At 39.4% G+C, this 24,616-nt stretch overlaps 1 long non-coding RNA gene across 1 annotated transcript; it reads right to left on the bottom strand.

Annotated features, from left to right (window-relative positions):
• Positions 1–834: 834 nt before the first annotated feature.
• LOC113624368 (uncharacterized) lies at positions 835–24,474 on the bottom strand. Its single transcript, XR_003434315.1, has 3 exons — positions 24,366–24,474; positions 23,092–23,189; positions 835–885 (listed from the first exon to the last, which is right to left on the bottom strand). It is a non-coding gene; the product is annotated as an uncharacterized LOC113624368 (long non-coding RNA).
• Positions 24,475–24,616: the final 142 nt, after the last annotated feature.

The raw sequence follows: 24,616 nt of genomic DNA, 5'->3' as shown, positions 1-24,616 counted from the left end.
TATATATATTTTTTAGTAAACATCAGTAATTTTTCCTAAACTCCTTAGTAGTCCTGTATATATAATGGTAAAGCTGGTCATTTTTATTTCTTGATAAGTGTTTCTTAGTCCTAGGGCTTTATAACCACAAAGTTTATTATTAAAAAGTTTTAGTTCACCTCAAATACTTTCTGTGCTATTTGGAAAAAGTATCTAGGGGGAAATTCACGTAAGAAGAGTAAACCCAATTTAACAGAAAACATGGAAAATTGTTGAAGAAGTGCTTTATGTGTGCCTGTGGTTGGCCCAGAGGAAGCATCGAACTGGCTCTGGGAGTGGGAGGCAGAGTGAAAAGATGCAGTGTTTCCTCCTCTGTCCGCTTGTGTTGGATAAATGGATCATTTTATTGTCAGGTTGGTTGAGACTGAATGTCAACATTATACAGGAAGATCCCAAAGGTATGCAGTACAGGGGATGCTGTTGCAGCTTCCTTCGCTTGATGCTATTAAAGGAGCTCACAGTCTGTAAGATAAAACTTAGAAAATCTGAAGGTCAATAAGTGCCTATTTTTACAGCATGAGTTTAATTTCAAACTCTTCATGACTTTATGTGTGCTTCTATAGAAAAACCATATCTAAAACAACACTCTGACAGATGAAATTTACCAGAGAAATGAAACAAAATTTACCTGTGAACTGCTGTACCAATTGGTAGAGTTTTTTTTCCTTTCAATAAGAAGAGGAGGGGGATCTTCAAGATGGCAGAGGAGTAAGACATGGAGATCACCTTCCTCCCCACAGATACATCAAAAATACATCGACGCGTGGAACAAACTCCTACAGAACACCTACTGAACGCTGGCAGAAGACCTCAGACTTCCCAAAAGGCAAGAAACTCTCCCCGTACCTGGGTAGGGCAAAAGAAAAAAGAACAAACAGAGACAAAAGAATAGGGACGAGGCCTGCACATCTGGGAGGGAGCTGTGAAGGAGGAAAAGTTTACATACACTAGAAGCCCCTTCACTGGCGGAGACTGGGGGGTGGGTTGGGGGGAAGCTTCGGAGCCACGGAGGAGAGTGCAGTGCAGAGGGCAAAGTGGAGAGATTCCCACACAGAGGATCAGTGCCGACCAGCACTCACCAGCCCGAGAGGCTTGTCTGCACACCCGGCGGGGCGGGCGGGGGCTGGGAGCTGAGGCTCGGGCTTCGGTTGGATCCCAGGAAGAGGACTGGGGTCGGCTGCATGACCACAGCCTGAAGGGGCTAGTGCGCCACAGCTAGCCGGGAGGGAGTCCAGGAAAAAGTCTGGACCTGCCTAGAAGGCAAGAGACCATTGTTTCGGGGTGCGCGAGGAGAGGGGATTCAGAGTACCGCCTAAATGAGCTTCAGAGACGGGCGCGAGCCGTGGCTATCAGCTTGGATCCCAGAGACAGGCATGAAATGCTAACGCTGTGCTGTAGCCACCAAGAAGCCTGTGTGCACCTCCCCTCCTGGGAGAATGTGCAGCCTGCCACTGCCAGGGTCCTGTGATGCAGGGACAACTTCCCCGGGAGAACACATGGCGCGCCTCAGGCTGGAGCAGCATCACGCCGGCCTCTGCCGCTGCAGGCTCGCCTCACATTCCAATTGTTAACTACCTACATACCCCTCCCTACCCCCGGCCTGAAGGAGCCAGAGCCCCCTAATCAGCTGCTGCTTTAACCCCATCCTGTCTGGGCGGGAACACATGCCTGAGGGCGACCTACATGCAGAGGTGGGGCCAAACCCAAAGCTGAACCCCAGGAGCTCTGCGAACAAAGAAGAGAAAGGGAAATCTCTCCCCAGCCTTGGGAGCAGCGGATTAAATCCCTACAATCAACTTGATGTACCTGCATCTTTGGAATACCTGAATAGACAATGAATCATCCCAAAATTGAGGAGGTGGACTTTGGGAGGAACTGTAGACATGGGGTTTGCTGTCTGTGACTGATTTGTTTCTGATTTTTATGTTTATCTCAGTGCAGTTTTTAGGGCCTATTATCATTGGTGGATTTGTTTATTGGTTTGGTTGCTCTCCTTTTTTATTATTATTATTTTATTTTAATAATTACTTTTAATTAATTTATTTATTTTTTATATTTTTCTCCTTTTTCTTCTGAGCTGTGTGGCTGACAGGGTCTTGGTGCTCCGGCCTAGTGTCAGGCCTGAGCCTCTGAGGTGGGAGAGCCGAATTCAGGACACTGGACCACCAGAGACTTCCCAGCCCCACATAATATCAATCGGTGAGAGCTCTCCCAGAGATCTCCATCTCAACACTAAGACCCAGCTCCACCCAACGGCCAGCAAACTCCAGCGCTGGATGCAAATGCCAAACAACTAGCAAGACAGGAACACAACACCACCCATTAGCAGAGAGGTTACCTAAAATCATATTAAGTTCACAGACACCCCAAAACACACTACCAGACATGGCCCTGCCCACCAGAAAGACAAGATCCAGCCCCACACACCAGAACACAGGCACCAGTCCCCTCCACCAGGAAGCCTACACAAGCCACTGAACCAACCTCATCCACTGGCAGCAGACACCAAAAACAATGGGAACTACGAACGTGCAGCCTGCAAAAAAGGAGACGCCAAACACAGTAAGTTAAACAAAATGAAAACACAGAGAAATATGCAGCAGATGAAGGAGCAAGGTAAAAACCCAGCAGACCAAACAAATGAAGAGGAAATAGGCAGTCTACCTGAAAAATAATTCAGAGTAATGATAGTGAAGATGATCCAAAATCTTGGAAATAGAATGGAGAAAATACAAGAAATGCTTAACAAGAACCTAGAAAAACTAAAGAGCAAATAAACAATGAGGAACAACAAAATGAATTAAATTAAAAATTCTCTAGAAGGAATCTATAACAGAATACCTGAACAGGTATTCAGATAAGAATAGAAGAACAGAAAAGTGACCTGGAAGATAAAATAGTGGAAATAACTACTGCAGAGCAGAATAAAGAAAAAAGAATGAAAAGAATTGAGGACAATCTCAGAGCACTCTGGGACAACATTAAACTCACCAACATTCAAATTATAGGGGTCCCAGAAGAAGAAGAGAACAAGAAAGGGACTAAGAAAATATTTGAAGAGATTATAGTTGAAAACTTCCCTAATATGGGAAAGGAAATAGTCAATCAAGTCCAGGAAGTGCAGAGTATCCCATAGAGGATAAATCCAAGGAGAAACACACCAAGACACATTAATCAAACTATTAAAAATTAAATACAAAGAAAAAATATTAAAAGCAGCAAGGGAAAAGCAACAAATAACATACAAGGGAATCCCGATAAAGTTAACAGCTGATCTTCAGGCAGAAACTCTGTAAGCCAGAAGGGAATGGCAGGACATATTTCAAGTGATGAAAGGGAATAACGTACAACCAAGATTAATCTACCTAGCAAGGATCTCATTCAGATTCGATGGAGAAATTAAAACCTTTACAGACAAGCAAAAGTTGAGAGAATTCAGCACCACCAGACCAGCTTTACAACAAATGCTAAAGGAACTTCTCTAGGCAGGAAACACAAGAGAAGGAAAAGACCTACAATAACAAGCCCCAAACAATTGAGAAAATGGTAATAGGAACATACATATCGATAATTACCTTAAATGTAAATGGATTAAATGCTCCCACCAAAAGACAGAGACTGGCTAAATGGATACAAAAAGAAGACCCGTATATATGCTGTCTACAAGAGACCCACTTCAGACCTAGGGACACATACAGACTGAAAGTAAGGGGATGGAAAAAGATATTCCACGCAAATGGAAGTCAAAAGAAAGCTGGCGTAGCAATTCTCATATCAGACAAAATAGACTTTAAAACAAAGACTATTACAAGAGTCAAAGAAGGACACTACATAATGATCAAGGAATCAATCCAACAAAAAGATGTAACAATTGTAAATATTTATTCACCCACCATAGGAGCACCTCAATACATAAGGCAAATGCTAACAGCCATAAAAGGGGAAATTGACAGTAACACAGTAATAGTAGGGGACTTTAACACCCCACTTTCACCAGTGGACAGAACATCCAAAATGAAAATGATCAAGTGGGGTTTATCCCAGGAATGCAAGGATTCTTCAATATATACAAATCAATCAATGTGATACACCATATTAACAAACTGAGTGATAAAAACCATCTGATCATCTCAATAGATGCAGAAAAAGCTTTTGACCAAATTCAGCACTCATTTAGGATAAAAACTCTCCAGAGAGTAGGCATAGAGGGAACCTACCTCAACATAATAAAGGCCATATATGACAAACCCACAGACAACATCTTTCTCAATGGTGAAAAACTGAAACCATCTCCACTAAGATCAGGAACAAGACAAGGTTGCCCACTCTCACTACTATTATTCAATATGGTTTTGGAAGTTTTAGCCACAGCAATCAGAGGAGAAAAAGGAATCCAAATTGGAAAAGAAGAAGTAAAACTGTCACTGTTTGCAGATGACATGACACTATATATAGAGAATCCTAAAGATGCTACCAGAAAACTAGTAGAGCTAATCAATGAATTTGGTAAAGTAGCAGGATACAAAATTAATGCACAGAAATCTCTTGCCTTCCTATACGCTAATAATGAAAAATCTGAAGGTGAAATTAAGGAAACACTCCCACTTATAACCAAAAGAATAAAATACCTTGGAATAAACCTACCTAAGGGGACAAAAGACCTGTATGCAGAAAACCGTAAGACACAGATGAAAGAAATTAAAGACAAAACAAACAGATGGAGAGATATACCATGTTCTTGGATTGGAAGAATTAACACTGTGAAAATGCCTATACTACCCAAAGCAATCTACAGATTCAATGCAATCCCTATCAAACTACCAGTGGCGTTTTTCACAGAACTAGAACAAAAAATTTCACAATTTGTATGGAAACACAGAAGACTCCGAATAGCCAAAGCAGTCATGAGAAAGAGAAATGGAGCTAGAGGAATCAGGCTCCCTGACTTCAGACTATACTACAAAGCTACAGTAATCAAGACAGTATGCTAATGGCATAGAAACAGAAATATAGATCAATGGAACAGCATAGAAAGCCCAGAGATAAACCCATGCACAAACGGTCACCTTATCTTTGATAAATGAGGCAAGAATATACAATGGAGAGAAGACAGCCTCTTCAATAAGTGGTGTTGGGAAAACTGGACAGCTACATGTGAAAGAATGAAATTAGAACGCTCCCTAACACCATATACAAAAATAAATTCAAAATGGATTAAAGACCTAAGTGTAAGGCCAGACACTATAAAACTCTTAGAGGAAAACATAGGCAAAACACTCTATGACATAAATCACAGCAAGATCCTTTTTGACCCACCTCCTAGAGAAATGGAAATAAAAACAAAAATAAAGAAATGGTACCTAATGAAACACAAGCTTTTGCACAGCAAAGGAAACCATAAACAAGACGAAAAGACAACCCTCAGAATGGGAGAAAATATTTTCAAACAAAGCAACTGACAAAGGATTCATTTCCAAAATATACAAGCTCACCCAGCTCAATATCAAAAAAACAAACAACCCAGTCCAAAAATGGGCAGAAGACCTAAACAGACATTTCTCCAAAGAAGATATACAGATGGCCAACAAACACATGAAAGGATGCTCAACATCACTAATCATTAGAGAAATGCAATTCAAAACTATAATGAGGTATTACCTCACACCAGTCAGAATGGCCATCATCCAAAAATCTACAAACAATAAATGCTGGGGAGGGTGTGGAGAAAAAGGAACCCTCCTACACTGTTGGTGGGAATGTAAATTGATACAGCCACTATGGAGAACAGTATGGAGGTTCCTTAACAAACTGAAAACAGAACTACCATACAACCCAGCAATCCCACTACCCTGAGAAAACTGTAATTCAGGGATTCATGTACCACAATGTTCATTGCAGCACTATTTACAATAGCCAGGACATGGAAGCAACCTAAGTGTCCATCGACAGATGAATGGATAAAGAAGATGTGGCACATATATACAATGGAATATTACTCAGCCATAAAAAGAAATGAAATTGAGTTATTTGTAGTGAGGTGGATAGACCTAGAGTCTGTCATACAGAGTGAAATAAGTCAGAAAGAGAAAAACAAATATATGTTAACACATATATATGGAACCTAAAAAAAAACAATGGTTCTGAAGAACCTAGGGGTAGGACAGGAATAAAGAGCAGACGTAGAGAATGGACTTGAGGACACAGGGATGGAGAAGGGTAAGCTGGGACAAAGTGAAAGAGTAGCATTGACATATATACCCTACCAAATGTAAAATAGATAGCTAGTGGGAAGAAGCTGCATAGCACAGGAAGATCAGCTTGGTGCTTTGTAACCACCTAGAGGGGTAGGATAGGGAGGGTGGGAGGGTGACGCAAGAGGGAGGAGATATGGGGATATATGTATACACATAGCTGATTCATTTTGTTATACAGCAGAAACACAACTTTGTAGAGCAATTATACTCCAATAAAGGTGTTTAAAAAAATTTTTTTAAGTAAAAAAAAACCCCAGAACAATAGTAACAGTCACTTAGAATGTGTGAAAAGTCCAAGCCCTAACAATGGATGGTAATTTAATTTGAAATATCAGAAATACATTCTATGTTCATTTAGAAAATTGTGACTGGGTTATATATAAGGAACATTCATCTATTCACTCCACAAAAATTTATTATCTATTATATGCCAGTAGACCATAGTTCCTGCCTGTTAATAGTCTGTCTAGCATATGAGAAAGTTTTATTGTTGTAAACATCTGTGATTATCATGTGTTAAATGGGCACCACACTTTAAGAAAAACATAATAAAAATAATAATCATTTTTATTTAGTAATATAATTTCCAAAAAGTTCATATATATATATATATAATCAGTGATAGTATCCAATATATTTACTGACTGGTACAGCAAGGCTCCAACAAACCAAAATGGAAATAGAATAAGATTGATTTTGGAAGAAATCTGTGGAGTACAGAATCTCAGCCATTATGTCCACTTGTATGTGTGGTTTGAAAGTTTCCACAGAGCCAGGGACAGGACCTTAAAATGGAATGTGTTGCCACACCATAAGCAAGATGAGGGCTAACAAGAATTCATAATATTGGCAAATAGAAATTGATCATTAATTCATATTTACTACATGTATACCATGTGTCAGAAACACATTTGGAGGTATAGAAGAAGTAAAATAAGTCCTAGGATGATGGCAGGGATTTGGAAGGAAAGAAACAGGATGATCCAGAAGGAGAAAGAATAAATGAACTTCAAGGAGATGTCGTGAAGGAAATTTTTCACAACTATCACAGCTATTTCCTCTGTGAAGTATTCAAGGTAATCTGCTAAGAGAAAATAGTGCAGCATTAAGTGCAAAAGTTGTTAAGAGTAGTAACAAATTACCAGCATAGGGAATGGGTAAGGATATGTTAAGATTTGCTAGACAATACTGAGAGTCAGTAGTTGGAAATCATAAATGTATAAGGCAGGCAATCAGCATGGTTATATGATTTGTTTCAGTATTATTCAATGCCTAGTCCCAGGACCAGAACAAACAGATGGTTAGATTATTCTAGAATTGAGGATTAGGATAATGGAATAACAAGGTCATATGAGTGTTGAGAACTGAGAGTACTGGTGAGAGAGATTCAGCTGAAGTACCATGGGTTGACAGCTGGATTGAATAAGGAAATGAAGCCAAAGGAGGCTTATCGATCAAGAACATATGAAGCAAACAAAGTAGAAGAATCAATGAGAGTGAAGAGCAGCTGCTTCCCTGCATAAAACCTGCAGAAGGGCATTCTGCGGCCTGGAAGAAGAGTTTAATTTACTTCTGATAACAAGGTTTTCTATAATCATGTTTGCCTAGCCAGTTCATTTCTCATTCCTTCCCCCAAATACTCCCAGGAATCCACATGTCCTGGCATACCCAATGACTATGCTGCTTCCTGTTTTCAAGCCACTGCTGTTCTTTCTGAAGAGCTCCTTCTCTTCTCCTAAATCCCCATTCACCTGATGAACTTCTCAGCCTTCAAGACTCATCTCAAGAATCTTTTCCTTTCTAAAGTCTCCTGTGGTAATCTGTCTGCAAAAAAGAGCTACCAATTTTCATCCCATCCCAGTACACTCATGCCATTACTCCAACAAAAAAACCCTTGATTATGGGCAAGCCAATAGAATGCTAAAGAACTGGCACCAGCTTAACACAACTACCATGCTATAAATTTCAGGCTATCCTGCAAGGAGTATAAGATATCATGCAGAGAAGAAGGCCAAGGGAGGAGAGCTGACATATAGCACCCATACCCCCAGACATGTAAATAAGACCTTCCTGGCCCTTCCTGCCCGTTCCAGCCACCAGTTGAATGTAGGTGGAGCCCAGTCAACCCACAGAATGGTAAGAAATGAATCAGTGCTATTTTAAGCCACTAAATGTGGGGTTTTAGTTATATAATTATAGATTAATGATATATCTCCTATTTTCAACTCAAGTGCAACCGCTCCAACTTTCCACTGTATCACACTACTGTACCTAAAATATACCTCTATTATTTTACTTACCACACTAGGATTGCAAAAAATGTTTGCATATCCACTCCCTTCCTATTCTGTGAAATATCTCAGTATAATTTTATGTATATATATAGATATGTATGTATCTCCTAAATCCTAGCACACAACATATGATAGATACTCAATAAATGATGTGAACTAAGTTGAATCTAAATTGAGTTAGTGGGAGGGAGAGAGGGAGAAATAAAGACGCTATGCTCAGTCATTGGAATTTCATGGTTAAATATTTCACAAGTGGAGCAGTTTCTAGAAAAATATGGAAACATGTTGGAGGTGAAGTTGGCTCAGGTACAATCTAGGAATTGAGGTAAGAGTGGGTACATCATTGAGGATGTGGACTTGTGGCCTAGTATGGTGATGGAATTTGTGTAGAGTGGAAAATGGTGATCCTGAATGGGGAGAGATTGTGAACTTCAGAAAAGGAGAGGCTGTGAGTGACAGGTTTTCATAATTAAAACAATGCTCTTAAAGCAACAGTGGACAATTAAGATGATGAGGGTCCAATCTTCTGCCCAACATACGCTCAAGAGAGAAAAAGTAAATCTGTACTCCGTAAGCGTACTACAAGTAAGTATATTATTCTGGTTTTCCAATAAGCCATTTGAGTGCACCTTCTCAGTCTCCTCCCCCTGAATCCTTTTGTTCCATAGCCACTGAAAACTTTCTGCTCAATCCTCTTCCATACACCTATTCTCTGGGCTATCTGAGTCACTTTTATGGCTTCAACCATCACTTAATCTGAACTTTCTCACCCCATATCTTTCATGAGCTTCAGGACTGTTATTTCCAATTCTCTTCTGAATATCTCCACTCTCTGGCCTTTCGGATATATCAAAGTCAAGATGTTAAAGCGCAAACTGATTCTTTTCTATTCAAACCATGATTTTCCTCCTGTATTTCCCAGCCCAGTAAATGACATCACTGCCCACTTGGTCAGTACAGAAAGAAACAGCACAATGTTTTTTTTTTTTAAAACAACAAAAAATGATTTATTTGCAACACAGCTCAGTCCCCATCATTTCAATACAGCACAGGAGTAGGAAAGAGTCACACTGCAAGCGTCATTTAGTCCAAGGCAGAGCTCCATGCCTCCCAATACAGCAAGCCCATCTACCCCAGAGACCCATGCCTGGAGCCCAGCTGAACACACAAACAGGCGAGCTCAGAATGAAGTCGGCCCCAGGCCTCATCACATTTCACCCTTCCCCCACAGGCCTTTTAAGCTTCCTAACTGCAGCCTTCTACCCCCTCCACTTCCAACCAGGCCAAGTCCCAGCCTCCTAGCCACCAGGGAGCTTTCTTTGTGGGATCATTATCAGGGGTTTAAGGGTTACCTAAAATGAGAAAATACCCTGTGAAATCTATTGTTCCATAGAAAGTTTAAAACGACTCCCCCATACATAATCCTAATCAGCAACGACAGCTCTTCATCTCTTCACTGTAGACAGGTGATTTTGAAGTAACTGTCATCTCAGCTCCATACACATTTCCCTACTGGCCTTATTAAAGACTGCTCTCCTCACCCCAGGGTATAAAGGAAACCCAGGTATTTCCCCCAGGTTCAGAGCCTGAGAGGAAAAGCCCTGATGGCTTAGAAAAAGATTCCCTTCCTTCTGTTCCCCTCAAAAGATTTTTATGGAGATTATTGCCTAAAAATTTTCTAGCTTGGGTTCTGGGATTAGTCAAATAGAATGTGCTTGAATCTGTCCTTCATAGATTACTACCCACATGATAACTGGCAAATTACTTAACTTTTCAAAGCTTCAGTTTTTGTCATCTGTTATAATCCTCAAAAGCTTGTGAGGAGGATTAAATAAATGCCTATCCAAACCCTCATAACTAAACTTGAAGCCATCCTTAACTTTTTCCCCTTCCCTTAGCACCCAACTCGCCCAAGCAACTGACCACAAAGCTCTATTAATTGTTTCTAAAAGGTATCTTGGGACTTCCCTGGTGGTCCAGTAGGTAAGACTCCAAGCTCCCAATGCAGGGAACCTGGGTTCGATCCCTGGTCGGGAACTAGGTCCCACATAAATGCCGCAACTAAGAGTCCACATGCCGCAGCGAAGATCCCGTGTGCCACAACTAAGACCTGGTGCTGCCAAAATAAATAAATAAACTTTTTTTTAAAAAAAAAGGTATCTTAAAATATGCCTTTGTCCATTGTCACTTTCACTGCCCTAGCATAATACTGAAACGTACTTCAAATGTCCATTACTAATCTAGCCTAAACTGCCTTTCACACCAGTGTCAGAGATAGCTTTTCAAAAATACAAATCATATCACATCATTGTCTTCACTTCCAAAATTTTTCAATTGTTCATTTCCCACAAAAGTAACGCCAAACTAAAAAAAAAAAAAAGTAATGCCAAACTGTTTAGAATCTTATATTTGCCATCTTTCCCTGATTTACCTTTACAGTCTAACTGTACATCATTTCTCACCATTCCCTAGATTTTACACTTGTCATTCTCCAAACATATTCTTCTGCCTTCATGTCTATTTCCTTTCCTACATCCTCAGTCCTCACTTCTCCTCTGAGAATTCTTGCTCAGGCTCAAATATGATTCCCTCTGTGTTGTCTTCTCAGAACCCCCAAGGACATAGATTGCTCCCTCATCTGTTTTCCCATAGGACTGTATACAAACCTGTCATAGCCTTTATCACACTACAATATAGCTATTAATTTATTTGTCTATCTGTCCAGCTATACTCTGATCTCCTCAGAGACGGAATAGTGAAATATTTATTATGGCATTGCCAGTCTCTAACATAGTTCCTGGAATATACCACTACATGTGAGACGCTTGATAAGTTGTTGAGAGAATGGATGAACGAATGAATGAACAATGAAACTATGTAGCCTGAATGGTTCTGGCTCTACATTATTTAAATATGAATTAAATCCAAATAGTTCCAGTACATAAAAAGAGAAAATCCTGAAACTTAGGCACTAATTTGAAATACATGATCTACAAGTATTTTTCCCAACTCCAAAATTCTGTGATATTATCATAAACTGAGCTAAAGCTTTTCTCCAGGCAAGTAGGATTAAAATTTTGTCTGGGACACACAAATTTGTAGAATGAGGTCTAGTGAGTTGTTTAGGGTGTGTTTCTAATTAATTCTATCATATTACCTTTAATAAATTATGTTTTGTGAAGTTTATACTTTTCAATTTAGCAAAATTGAATTATCCACAATAGCTGATCTTTCAAAATGATAACATAGGGAAGAAAGTGTTTTTTCCTAAAATCTTGTCAATTTGAGTGACATGTGAGTACCCAGCACTAAGCATCTGTTAGGGGAAATCTTATTGTTCTGTGTCTGTCACTAGAAAATTGCAACAAACATTGCAAGACCTACACACTGAAAATGTTATGATGTGTTTTTAAAACTGCTTTCCACAGAAGGTCCTTTATTTTATTAGAAAATTATAAGCAAACAAGTCTTGTTTAATGGCTTTCAAAATATAAGCAAATTTCATGTCAAAATTGTTTTACTCCCAACTGCTTACTTGTGTGAGAAATCTGTCAAGCCCTGGTGCCCAAGAAAATAGGGTACCATGGCAGAAGATTTTTTGCTGAAGGAAATAATGTATGCTCAATTAAACCAATACAGTGTGTGTAATGGTCTGATTCAATCTTAGGAAGAACTGTCAGCTTTCTGTTCTGGGATCAGAATTTTCCTAATGCCTGGACTTTTGGTGAATTCTATGTAACAAGTGACACAGTCTTGAGCTTGTATCTCAGAGAAAGTTGGGCTCTTATTTTTTCTCCTTTCAATACTCAAATATTCTTGGGAATTTTACCTTTCTTCCTGATATCCTCTCTGTCTCTACTCCTTTTCCATACTGCTTTTAACTTGCTAAATATTTTAACAATTAAATATTCAGCCAGTTTTTCAGGGGAATCAACGGTTGGTTGTGGTGTTATTTTATTTGAGGGTCATTCCCAAGTGCTTAAGCTCTTCAAATATCAAAAAATGTGTGCTTCAAAATGAATAGATGCTAATAAAATATGGTGAAAAAAATCCTCGAGCACCCCAATGTCCCCTTATAGTCTATGCTATTTAACAAGTTTACACCAATCTGTTTCTGTAAGCAGAGATCACTAACAGAACTTTCCCCCCAAAAAGATGACAATATATAACACATAAGATGCATGTTTTTCTAGATAGTCTTTAAAAAAGATGATTTCTAAACATAACATAATAATATTTTATGTTCCTAAACTGCCATCTACTGTGCTTGTTCACCCAGTACACAATACCATCTTTTACAGGCTTGTCTTTTCCAATGAATATGTGAATTTATCCCCCAGCTATTTCTTGACATTCTTTCTTTCCCTTGTTCTAGCCATGTGTACTCCTTAAAGACCAGGAAAAAAATTATTTCAACTAATTATAGTCCTACCAAAGCCTTTCACATCATTTAAGACTCTGATTATACACAGTGCCATGAAGACGTGTCAGTTTGAGACAAGAAGAGGTTTAGAGAGGTTTACACTTTGCAGAGTGCCACCTGTCTCCAAAGGGCAAAGTCATTAAGAAGCTCCAGGTGCACGTTGTGGGAGCAAAACAGCATAATGAAGTCCTTTGCCTCCTTGTGCACCTTCTGATTAATAACATTCCCCTTCAGTTGTAGCAGATTGTGCACCATGTTCGCTGCAAGAAACCTGGAATACCAGTCTATTTTTCTATCTTTCTCTAAATAGAATAAATTGCCATTTATCTATGACATGAATCAGAAGAATATACAAAATAGGGTATTTCTGACACAATCTACTTTTATAAGAGCAGCTAATAAGCCAACTGAATGATATTTATCAATAAACAACATTTAATATGTATCACTGATCGAATTCTACCTAATCCTTTTTATCCTATATCCACACACGTAGAAATATAATTGATATCTATACTGATAACCCGAAGGCATTGTAAAATTCCAAGTTGCTTCATGAATCATAGAAATGGGAAAGAAAACTGACATTTATCAAATGCCTATTATTTACTAGACATTTTCACTAGCACTGTCACATTTTATCCACATAGCAGCCTGGTCAGGTAAATACTGTTATCCTCATTTTCATGACTGAATGGGATTGAGGCTCAGAGAGATAATAAGAACCAACACTTATTGACTGCTTACTATTTTCCTGGCATTGTGTTTATTAATTTAAAGGTATTGCCTCAATTAATCCTCAGACCCACATTGTGGAGTAGATGCTATCATTATTCTCCTTTATTAGGGGTGACTCAGAGAAGTTAAATAACTTGCCCAAGATCACACAAATAATATGTAGTAAAGGCAAGATCTGAACCCAGGCAAACTGTTTCCAATGCCTGTACCATTAACACCAACATTATGTGTGTGACTATACTTTAACATTAAATGAGTTATATTATTATTTTGTTTTTGAAAATTGGGAATACATATTTGGTACACGTGGTAACATTCAACTAATCTAACTCCCCTACTAATAGCTATTAATACTTGTTCCTTATGCATTTACCATCAAGCATTTTACATGCGTCATCTTGTTTGAAATTCACACACATATGTAATATTATCCCCATCTGACTCTGATAAAACTGAAGTTTGGAGAATAACAATATGAATAATCACAGCAGACACTTACATGGCACTACAATGTGCTAGACACTCTTCTCTCAAAGAGCTTAAAATATAGTACTTATTTAATTCTGACAACAAAATGATGTATTATTATTTTTACTATACAGATGAGGAAACTGAGAGGTAGCATTTTGACCTTTACTGTGAAAGTGAAGAATTGGTCCCACTATGTTTTTTAAAATTACCTCTCCCGTATCCACCCCCACCCAGGTCAGAGAGGGGAAACCATTGGTGCAGGGCCAGTTTTGTCAGCAGAGCAGAAATTCCAGTCCCAAAAGCAAATGATTTTAACCATTACTCTAAACTGTGGAACAATTTAAAGTAGTCATTCCTTGTTTATTGCAGCAAATGTTAGCAACATGCCTTAACTATAATAGCATTCATCACAATCAAACATTTTTTTGCATACCCAGTAATATAAATTATGCACATTTGGTATGGAGTGGGAGGGAATAAAGCCTGCACAATTTCACACTGGTCAGGCTTGTGCATAGTTTCAATGAGGGCAAAAATAAAATTCCTTTCTTCATGTGTTCTACAAATATTGAGCGCTATGTTCCAGGTACTGACGTTAAAGAAATAAATAAGATTTATTCACTATCTATGAGGAATTTGGGATATATAAAACAAATAGGTAATTACAACCTGAAGGGATAGTTGCTAAAATAGAGTTTTGCTTTCTAAGCCAAAGCCAAAGCCACAAACCACTATGTGTTACCTTGCCACAAAGCCCCAAAAGAGGTTACACACAGGATAGAGCTGGCAGAAGAAGAGGAAGGTAGAAGAGCATTCCTCCATACTGATAGGGTAAGACGGTTAAAAATACTGTTATAAAATGGTATAGATGACCGGTTTGCAGGGCAGAAATAGAGACACAGATGTAGAGAACAAACGTATGGACGCCAAGGGGTGAAGGTAGTGGGGTAGTGGGGTGGTGGTGGTGGTGGTGGGATGAACTGGGAGATTGGGATTGACATGTATACACTAATATGTATAAAATAGATAACTAATGAGAACCTGCTGTATAAAAAAATAAATACAATAAAATTCAAGAAAAAATACTGTTATAACAGTTGCAATCATATTTAAAGTTCCAATAATATTTATGTGTGAACAACTAGAGGTAGAATTCACTTTCTCTCCCCATCCCTTACCCACCCCCCCACCCCCAGCCCCAGCCCCCTTTAATTCCCTCCATCTATCAGCTCTCATTGTCTCTCCCTGACTTCTTTTTGTGAGTGGGTTCTCTTTCTACATTGGTTCTCACACTCCCATTTACCAGCTTCGAAACTCAAATGGAGAGAGAACTTCTCTCTCCCAACATTCCTAATCAAATCCTAGATAATAATTCTGACTGGTCTTTCCTGATTCACACATTCACTCTTCAACCAATCACCATGACCAGGCAAGCTAACACACAGAACTGGATTATCAAATCAGACTCACAGAAATCAGAGATTTTTACCTAGCATCAAGCTTTACTAAAAATTCCAAGAGTACAGGCAGTCAAGAGACAAAGATAAAGCAGTGAAAGGTCTGGGACATTCTTGCCAGGTCCTTCCTATCCACTAGCCCAGAATAATAGACAAGACCTGTGTGAAGCTTTGCAGATTGTTATTTCACAGAGTGAAGCATGTAATTTCTAAAACATCTCCATTTTATACCTCAGAGAGTTGTGTAGCTTACATGACATTCTCTTGGGAGGCCATGTCCCATAAATCAATAGATTCCAGATCTACTTACTGTAAGCAATCCTTACCAAGGGAGAGCCTACTCAGGGCATTCTGCAGATAAGGCTCCTCCTCCTGTCTAAAATCATTACTCCTCCTCCTGTCTAAAATCATTACCAGTTGAGGAGATTAGACCAACTGATTAGACCTCCCTTCTTTGCTTCTTCCTAGTGCTATCTCTCAGGTAAAGTAAGGGAATGTCACAGGCCAGCTACTTTACTTCTTCCTCCCCTTCAGGAGACCGGGCATTCTGATTGGATGGCCTGGGACAAGAATCCCACACTGGGCTTGGGGTTAAGGGGAGCACCATGATTGACCTTCCCCCACAGAAGCACCTGGAGTATGAGATTGCAACAGAAAAGCACATTAAGCAGATATAAACTGTGACTGCTTTGGTGCTGTCTACTATCTGTCCAGGTAACAGACTTTCAAGATTTCTAGCAATGTACAACTTTCCTGTTCCAAAACTTTATTTTTCTCTCAATTCTAGCTGTGAAAAACTCTCCAGTTATGTCTTGTAGCTCACTGAATGAAGGCAAAAGAACAAGTAGTGACAGCAAAGAATGGGAAGCACTAGACCCAATCTTGTGGTCTGTGGGAAAGTCAAAGAAATGCCTAATAAAGCCTCACAAGGAATCTTACAAAGAATATCTCAAGCAAGTATTTTCCATCCAATTCTCTTAAGGTCCTCACATCCATTTGCCTACAGAAATTCTAATACAGCAACTGAATTTCTTTAACCTTAGGCAGGGGGCACCAACAGCTACCCTACTGACCTAATACTCCAACAGGCATTTTTTGTTTGGCTAAAACAGTATTTATTTTTAGGTTAAATTGGAATGTCTCTGAATAGTCTGTCACAGTCTCTTTCACTACCTAGTGTCTTACATGGGCCTGCTCTACTCATTTATGCTACTGCCTTGTCCCTGTAAACATTTGAGGTTTTTGAGCCATGGTTTAAGGTCCTGACTTCGCTAAACTGAAAATTCCTTTGAAAAGAATGTATACTTAAATTGTTTTTAGTTATTTACATGAGTGTAATGCCCATAATACTCTCTAATTATGCCCATACTACACTTACAACACTACTTCCTATCTCTTTACACATCTGTATTCATTTGTAGTCTGTGAGTTCCTTAAAGAGGCTGTGATATCGTCCTCTGTAGCTACATCTAGCCTTGCCTTGTTGAGTGAATGAATAAATTAATGAATGAATATACTGTTAGCATCAAGCATCCCATTCCTCCTTTGACATGGGACACCTGCGAAGTCCTGTGTCAGCTAAAATATCTTATCTTTGTCATAGATTGATGGCAGACTTTTAACAAATTTTTATTCTGATATGATTTTTTCCCACAAATTTGCATGTAATCTCAGTAATTACCCACTTTTTTTTTTAAACACACGTGGTCTAGAAAGTACTGCATTAAACTTGCAACTGACACCTTATACTTGCTTTTCCTTTCAGCCTCCAGCAGGGCCAGCCTCCTTGACCTAATTAGATTTTCCACTCCCACATGGCTAGTAAATACTATAATTAATTTATAAAGGACCCTGAAACACCAGCTGGTAATAATTTCCTATTGCACAGAACAAAAAGAGTATTTAAATTGTACGATATCTGTGAAATGTGTATGTGTGTATACTTACATCTTTTAATCCACTGAACTTCCAGGAATATCAAATTGTAAAGTGTACTAAGTAAACAGTGTTTAATAATTTCTTGTCATTTCTTTCAGCACATTAATTTTAAATTGTAGAAAGAAATCTGTGCGACCAAAATTCTTAGAGACGTATGTTTGGGGTATGTGAGATTTGCATGTCTATGAATATTCACACACATCCCAAGCACTATAATAAACTATGTTGTTCTGAAACGAATGTGAAGGAGAAAAAGGTGGACAGTTAGTTTAAGGATTTCTCAATGCCTTGAGATAGTGACAAGTGTAGTGACCATCTGCTGGAGTATTTGCCTATTCAAGAGCTATGGTAGGCAGAATTTTTAAGATGGCTCCTAAGATTCTTGCTCCCTGGTACATATGCCCTGTATTATACCCTCCCTTTGAGAGTGGGCAGGACCTGTTAATGTGATGGGATGTCACTCCTTTAATTAGGTATACTATAGAGCAAAGGTGATGGAATCATTTCTCCCAAGATTACATTATGTTATACAAGACTACATTTGTGGTGATGGTTGTAATAGTAATGGTAGTAGCAGGAACAGCAGGAACAGACTGTAAAGAAATTCTCCTGCGGGCTTTGGTAAAGTAAGCTGCATGTTACAAGAGGGCTGTGTGATCAGGGCCTGAGGGCAGTCTCTGAGAGCTGAGCGAAAATCCTGGCTGACATCTGGCAAGAAGACAGGGACCCCAGTCCTCTAGCTACTAGGAACTAAATTTTATCAACAACCTGAATGAGTTTGGGAGATGACCCTTAGCCTCAGATGAAACTGCACCCCCATCTGATACCTTGATTACTATCTGGTGAGACCCTAAGCAAAAATAAGCCATACTCAGACTTCTGACCAACAGAAACTGACAGATAATGAACTGTGTTGCTTTAAGCTGCTAAATTTGTAATCTGTTAACACAGCACTAGAAAGCTGATATGAAAACCAACTGCCACCCCACAGGTGCAAGTCCCAGAGCTTCTCAGGGACCTGGTGGATCCCATGCACAGTGAGAGGGGGGTATTGTCGAGAGGGTCCTAAAAGGGAGAAACAGGGACTGAGGTCAATAAAATCCTGGTACAGATTTAGGGTGTCCTGCCCAGGAGGGCCTGCTAACCTGGCCAGTCCCCAGCAGACAACAGAACATTTCAGGGCTTCCATTTCCAGGACCCACACAAGACTAGGCTCTGCCTCCCAGGCCCTGCCAGATGGTCCCAGGCACCACAGAGGACTTAGAACATTTGGAGGAAGGTTCTCCAAAGTGTCCCCACACCCCATCCCCCAGAGGTGTAGGGCAGGGTTAAGTAGTCCCTACTGCTCAGGTCTAACGGTGGTAACTGCATCTGTCTGTCGTGGAACTAAGTAGCAGGGGAAACTGGCCGGTAAAAAGAAAATTATGTGTAAGCAGAGACAGCAACAAGAGAGGAGAAAGCATGCTGCTTGGATGCGAGATGACTTCTTTTAGTCTCCTGAATCTGTGCTGTATTCTTGCCTTCCTATTCCATCAAATACCTTCTCTTTATAATATTAATTCCCTTCCCCCTTTCGTGATTTAAGCTATTTTATTTTTATTTTTGTTACTTGTAAGCATACAGAGCTCTAATACAATATTCAAAGCCAGATTCTTAAGTTTGTAGATTCGGAAACTCAAGTTTATCATTTCCACCAGGGCACATTATTAACCTCTTGGGGATCAATATGTTAAGAGGACCCATAAAAAACTAATATGTACCTCAGAATGTCAATGTATCAATCTATAAAGAGAGCTTTATCTAGAAAGAAAAACTTGTATGGAGAATTCACTCTGGGTATTTCACCATGGTAGGTTAAATGCACTCAGGAGAGGAAATTACTAATCACAGGGTTGTTTGGTGAGCATACACAGTTGTCCCCTGGTGCCCTCGGGGGTATTGGTTCCTGAACCCTAGGCATATACTAAAATTGGTGGATGCTCAAGTTCAATAGTTGGTCTTCCCATCCACATCCGCAGATTCAATCAACCTGGGTTGTGCAGTAGCGTGTTTATTGAAAAAAAAATTGTGTATAAGTAGACCCGTGCAGTCCAAATTCTTGTGTTCAAGGGTCAATGATAATTAGAAGAGAAAGAGTAGTCTTGAGGGATTTTTCTTTCAAGTTAGGATAATTGAAATTCCTTCTCTACTCTAGGAATATTTCTCTTTGAAAAATTAGTTGTAGTCCTTGAACTCAAATAGCTTTCTATTCTGGTCATTGCCAGATATATTCTTATATTTTGTCTACTGTTATCCTAGACTTATCTCAAGTCACCTTTCTGTTAACATATGATTCTCCCAGAAAAATTTTACTAACTATAGTTGATTAACTTTTGGAACTTTAACTGCATGTTATTCACCACCTCTGGCATCTATTACCTGTGAGTCTTTAGTTGAATAATAATAACCATTATTTATTGAGTTCTGTTTATCAGGCACCTAAGCTTTCTCACTTAATCCTTTTAGCAATTCTAAAATACTGATACTATTACCATTGTCTCTGTTTCCTAGATGAAGAAGCAAAATACAAATAGTTTAAATGATTTGCCTAAGCTCACATAGTTAGCAAGTAGTAGAGCTGAGATTTGAACCCAAGAAATCTGACTCCAGAGTCATCATATATTACACCTTATGGCCTTTCACAAGGTCCTTACAGTTTCTATACCTTGATTTCTTATCTGTAAACAAAGTTAATAATATCCTTCCTAGGGGGTCCCCTGGCAGTCCAGTGGTTAGGATTCCATGCTTCCAAGGCAGGGGTGGGGTGGGGTCGGGGTGCATGTTCCATCCCTGGTCGGCTGGTCAGGGAACTAGGATCCCACAAGCCATGCAGTGAGGCCAAAAAAAACTTTCCTAAAGACTGCTGGGAGTCTAAATGTGACAATGGATGTAAAGCTCTTAGCACACTACCAAATATACCGTAAACAGCTATTATTAAAATAATTCCCTCAGGAATATGGATTGGATTTGGGAGATTCCCGTTCACCTTAATATCACCAACACAAACCAGATTTTAGAGTGAGTTAATTCTATTTTCAGATGGCTGATGTAAACAATCACATGCTAATCCTTCCAACCTCAATTCCAAATGATACTTTATTACCCAATTTCTAATTCTGAGTGCCTTCTGGAGGCCACAGCCACCCAGCCCTCCATCTTACAGATTGCACATATTGCTCTAAAGCTCAGTCACAACTTCACACACTCCCCAACTTTGCCTAGGGTAACTGCTGTCCTAGTGACCTAAGAAGTGACTTTCACTTTCCACAAATTCCCAGATTAAAATTAGAGAATTACTTGGTTATGAGTATTAAGTTCACAGATTTATTTATTTATTTAAATTCCTTGTTCTTCTGAGTAAGACCTACTTATTTCAAGAACAAACATTTTATGGTTGCTTGTTAAGTTATAATTCCAGATATTTTATAACACAAGGATTTATATATTATAATTTTTTAAAAAAATTCTGGTCAGTTAAAAAAGCATTATTTTAATATATTTCAATTGTAACTCATGCAGGGAAGTTAAGATTTGGAACTTTATAAAGTTATTTTTCATTGTTTTTGAATAGCAGATTTTTTTCCTGCATGTGTCTGAACATACAAGAACAAAATCTGCTTGATTTTTCTGTATTTTAAGAAAATTCTCTTAGTTTAGAAATGTAAACCTCAGAAGTTAGATCATTGCCACCTCAAACCTTCAGTTAACCGTAGAACTGAGAACGTATCTTTTCTTAATAGCTTTGTAACACTTCTTGGGGTTGCGGTACGCGGGCCTCTCACTGCTGTGGCCTCTCCCGTTGTGGAGCACAGGCTCTGGACGCACAGGCTCAGTGGCCATGGATCACAGACCTAGCCGCTCCGCGGCGTGTGGGATCTTCCCGGACCGGGGCACGAACCCGTGTCCCCTGCATCGGCAGGCGGACTCTCAACCACTGTGCCACCAGGGAAGCCCTGTAACACTTCTTAATATGAGTTATGGCGGATTCAACATCCCAACTGCAAGAAACCTCAATCGCCATTAGGGCCAGAAGGTATCCCTGTATCAATCATACTCGGAATCTCACAGGGTGGTCTGTGATCACTCCCTTTGCCCCTAAAGTTAGTACAATATTTAGCCAGGATCTACTGAATGAGAAGGATAGATGGGATATGGTGAAATGGGCAAATTTATTTATTTGTTTACACTTATTGAAGTTTTAAGAAAATGCCTAAATCATAAGTGCCACAGTTAAATGAATTTTTATAAAATGAATATACCTATGGAACCAAAACCCAGACCATGACAAAGAATATTACCAGAACTCCAAAAAGCTCATGTCCCCTTTCAGTCATTATCTCCTCCCCACTCCCTAGGGTAACCATCATCTTAGATTAGTCTGGCCTGCTTTTGAACTTCATGTAAATGGATCATATAGCATGTGCTAGTGTGTAATTGGCTTTTCCAATTCAATATGTGTGTGTGTGTGTGTGTGTGTGTGTGTGTGAGAGAGAGAGAGAGAGAGAGAGAGAGAGTAACAGCCATACTCTTCAATGTAGTTGCGATTTGTTTATTGTCATTGCTGTATATAGAATTTCACTGTGTGAACATATAACAGTTTATTTACCCAGGCTACCATTCGTAAGTAATTAGGAACTTCTAGTTTGGGGCTATTATGAATAGTGCAGTGATGAACATTATTATATATATCTTTAGTGAACATATGTGCATTTCTGTGGGGAACATACTTGGGAGTCGAATCTTATGGTCATAGGGTATGAATATATTCAGACTTAAAAGATTCTGAGAAACATTTTCCAAAGTAAACGATCAACTGACACTTCCACTAGCAGTGTATAAGAATTCTAGTTGTTCGACACCCTCTCTAACACTTGGTATTGTCTAAATTTTTCATTTTAATCATTCTGATGGATGCATAGTGGTAATTTGTATTTCCTTGACTTACAGTGCCAGCCAAAATGGAGTAAGTCCACTACCGCCTATCTTTCCTACTGATTACAACTAAAAGTTCAGGGCAAAATACAAAAAGCAACTACCTGAGGACTCTAAAAAGTAAACAAAAGTAAACAGATTGGGGAGGAGAGTCAAAACTTAGTAAAATGCCCTGTGTGGTTTTTTTTCTACTTTCTCTCACATCTTTGACGTGAGGTCTGGCACCCAGTGAAACTGTGGTTTCACAAAGGAAGCAAAAACAGAAAGAAATCCCATATTTCTAGCCAGATGAATGGGGAAAGGGAGCTTCTGTGGGGGAATACTTGGCTTTTTTCCTCCTTTTTTCCCTCTGGGCATGACCTGAGAGTTAGGGCCTAGGCTTGGACAGCTACAACCCCAAGAAAAACCCTGTCTTTCTAGACAAGGAAACTAGGAACAGGAGCTTCTGCGGTCCAAAGAATTTGGAGGGAATTCATGTTTTGTTTTGTTTTGCTCTTTTCTCTCACCTCTTTGCTCCAGTGTGGGCCCTAGTCAGATGCTGCAGCTATGGCACAAAGCTAAAACTCCAAGAGAAACCTCATATTTCTAGCAGGAAAAGGAGACTCTGCAAAACAAAGAATATGAGAGGAATATCAAAAAGGGGTGAGCTGGAGAAGGGAACTCCTTAATTCTATGTATGAATCCACATAAGTGCTCACACCTGAACTGACCATCTGCAGGGCAGACAAAAAGCTGCACAGCAAAAGATATGTTAACTGAACTACAATTTAAATTACTACCCAAGTTCCAAAATATTCCTGAGTGTTCTATGTATAGAACAGACTCAAAGAGCACAATAAAACCTTTGAAAACTGAACTGCTATGGAACCAGCACCCACAAGTGAGACTCAACTTGAGATAGGAACCGAACTGAATTGACGGCCTACTAAAACAGAACAAAACAAAAATCAACATTCCCCAAAGACTTTTATCAAGACCCAGAGTCTATGCAACATAAAATCAAAATGTCTTGGAGAAAAATCACAATTACTCGGGAATTCCCTGGCAGTCCAGTGGTTAGGACTCTGCACTTTCACTGCCAAGGGCCTGAGTTCAATCCCTGGTTGGTAAACTAAGATCCCCAAAGATGCGCGGCAGAGGGGCAGGGGATCACAATTTCTCAATATATGAAGAACTGGAAAAATACGGTCAGCTTTTAAGGAAAAATCAACAGCTATCAACTGCTAGATAACCAAGATGTTAGCTACCAACTGCTAGATAACCAAGATGTTACAATTACCAAAGACTTCAAAGCAGTTACAATTAGAGTAGATGAAGACATTGTCTCTAGATATATGCTGTACTCTAGAAAAATTCTTGCATTTTTGTATCCGAATTAATGACAAAACTTGTGAACCAGAAGGGATAAACTGTCACACAAAGTAACATTACCAGTGTAGAGCAGTAAAATTAAGTACAGCTATATACAAATGTATGCAACAACCTAGGATGATTTAAAAGCACATTGCTGAACGAAAAAAAGTTGCAGACGATTACATAACAATAAACTATCCTTGTAAAGCTCAACCGTTTATCAAAGTTAACATACATGTACACAAACTAAATTTTTAAAAGCAAGGGAATAAACCCAAAATACACGAGAGTGTTACCTCTGGAGGAAAGCAAGGGAATGGAATGGGAAAAGACAGGTAATTTTAACAATACTGGCAATATCCTAGTTCCAAAATTGCTGGTTGGTTTCCACGTGTACAATGCTTATCTGGTATACCTATTTACGTACCCCCAAAAAATAAGTGTTTAAACGACATCCAGTGTCCATGGTGACAGAACAGAGTTCTCGAGCCTTTATTAAAATAACTTCTCCAGAAACACGAAGAGCTCATACACCTCACCCTCCTAATGCAGGAAGAGCAACCCGCCTTTGCCAGCAGATCACCGTCACTTCCGCCCCCGCCTCCCTAACTCCGCCCATCTGAGCAGAAGTACTTTCCTTTCGGGTCCTCCCGCCTGTAGGGGGCTCTCCGAGGCTTC

The sequence above is a fragment of the Aethalodelphis obliquidens genome, unplaced genomic scaffold (genome assembly GCF_003676395.1).
Source record: "Aethalodelphis obliquidens isolate GAN/ISIS:26980383/991018 unplaced genomic scaffold, ASM367639v1 scaffold13, whole genome shotgun sequence".
NCBI classification, from domain to species: domain Eukaryota; kingdom Metazoa; phylum Chordata; class Mammalia; order Artiodactyla; family Delphinidae; genus Aethalodelphis; species Aethalodelphis obliquidens.
The sequence above is the reverse complement of the archived record's forward strand: the minus strand, read 5'-3'. Positions and strand labels throughout refer to the sequence as shown.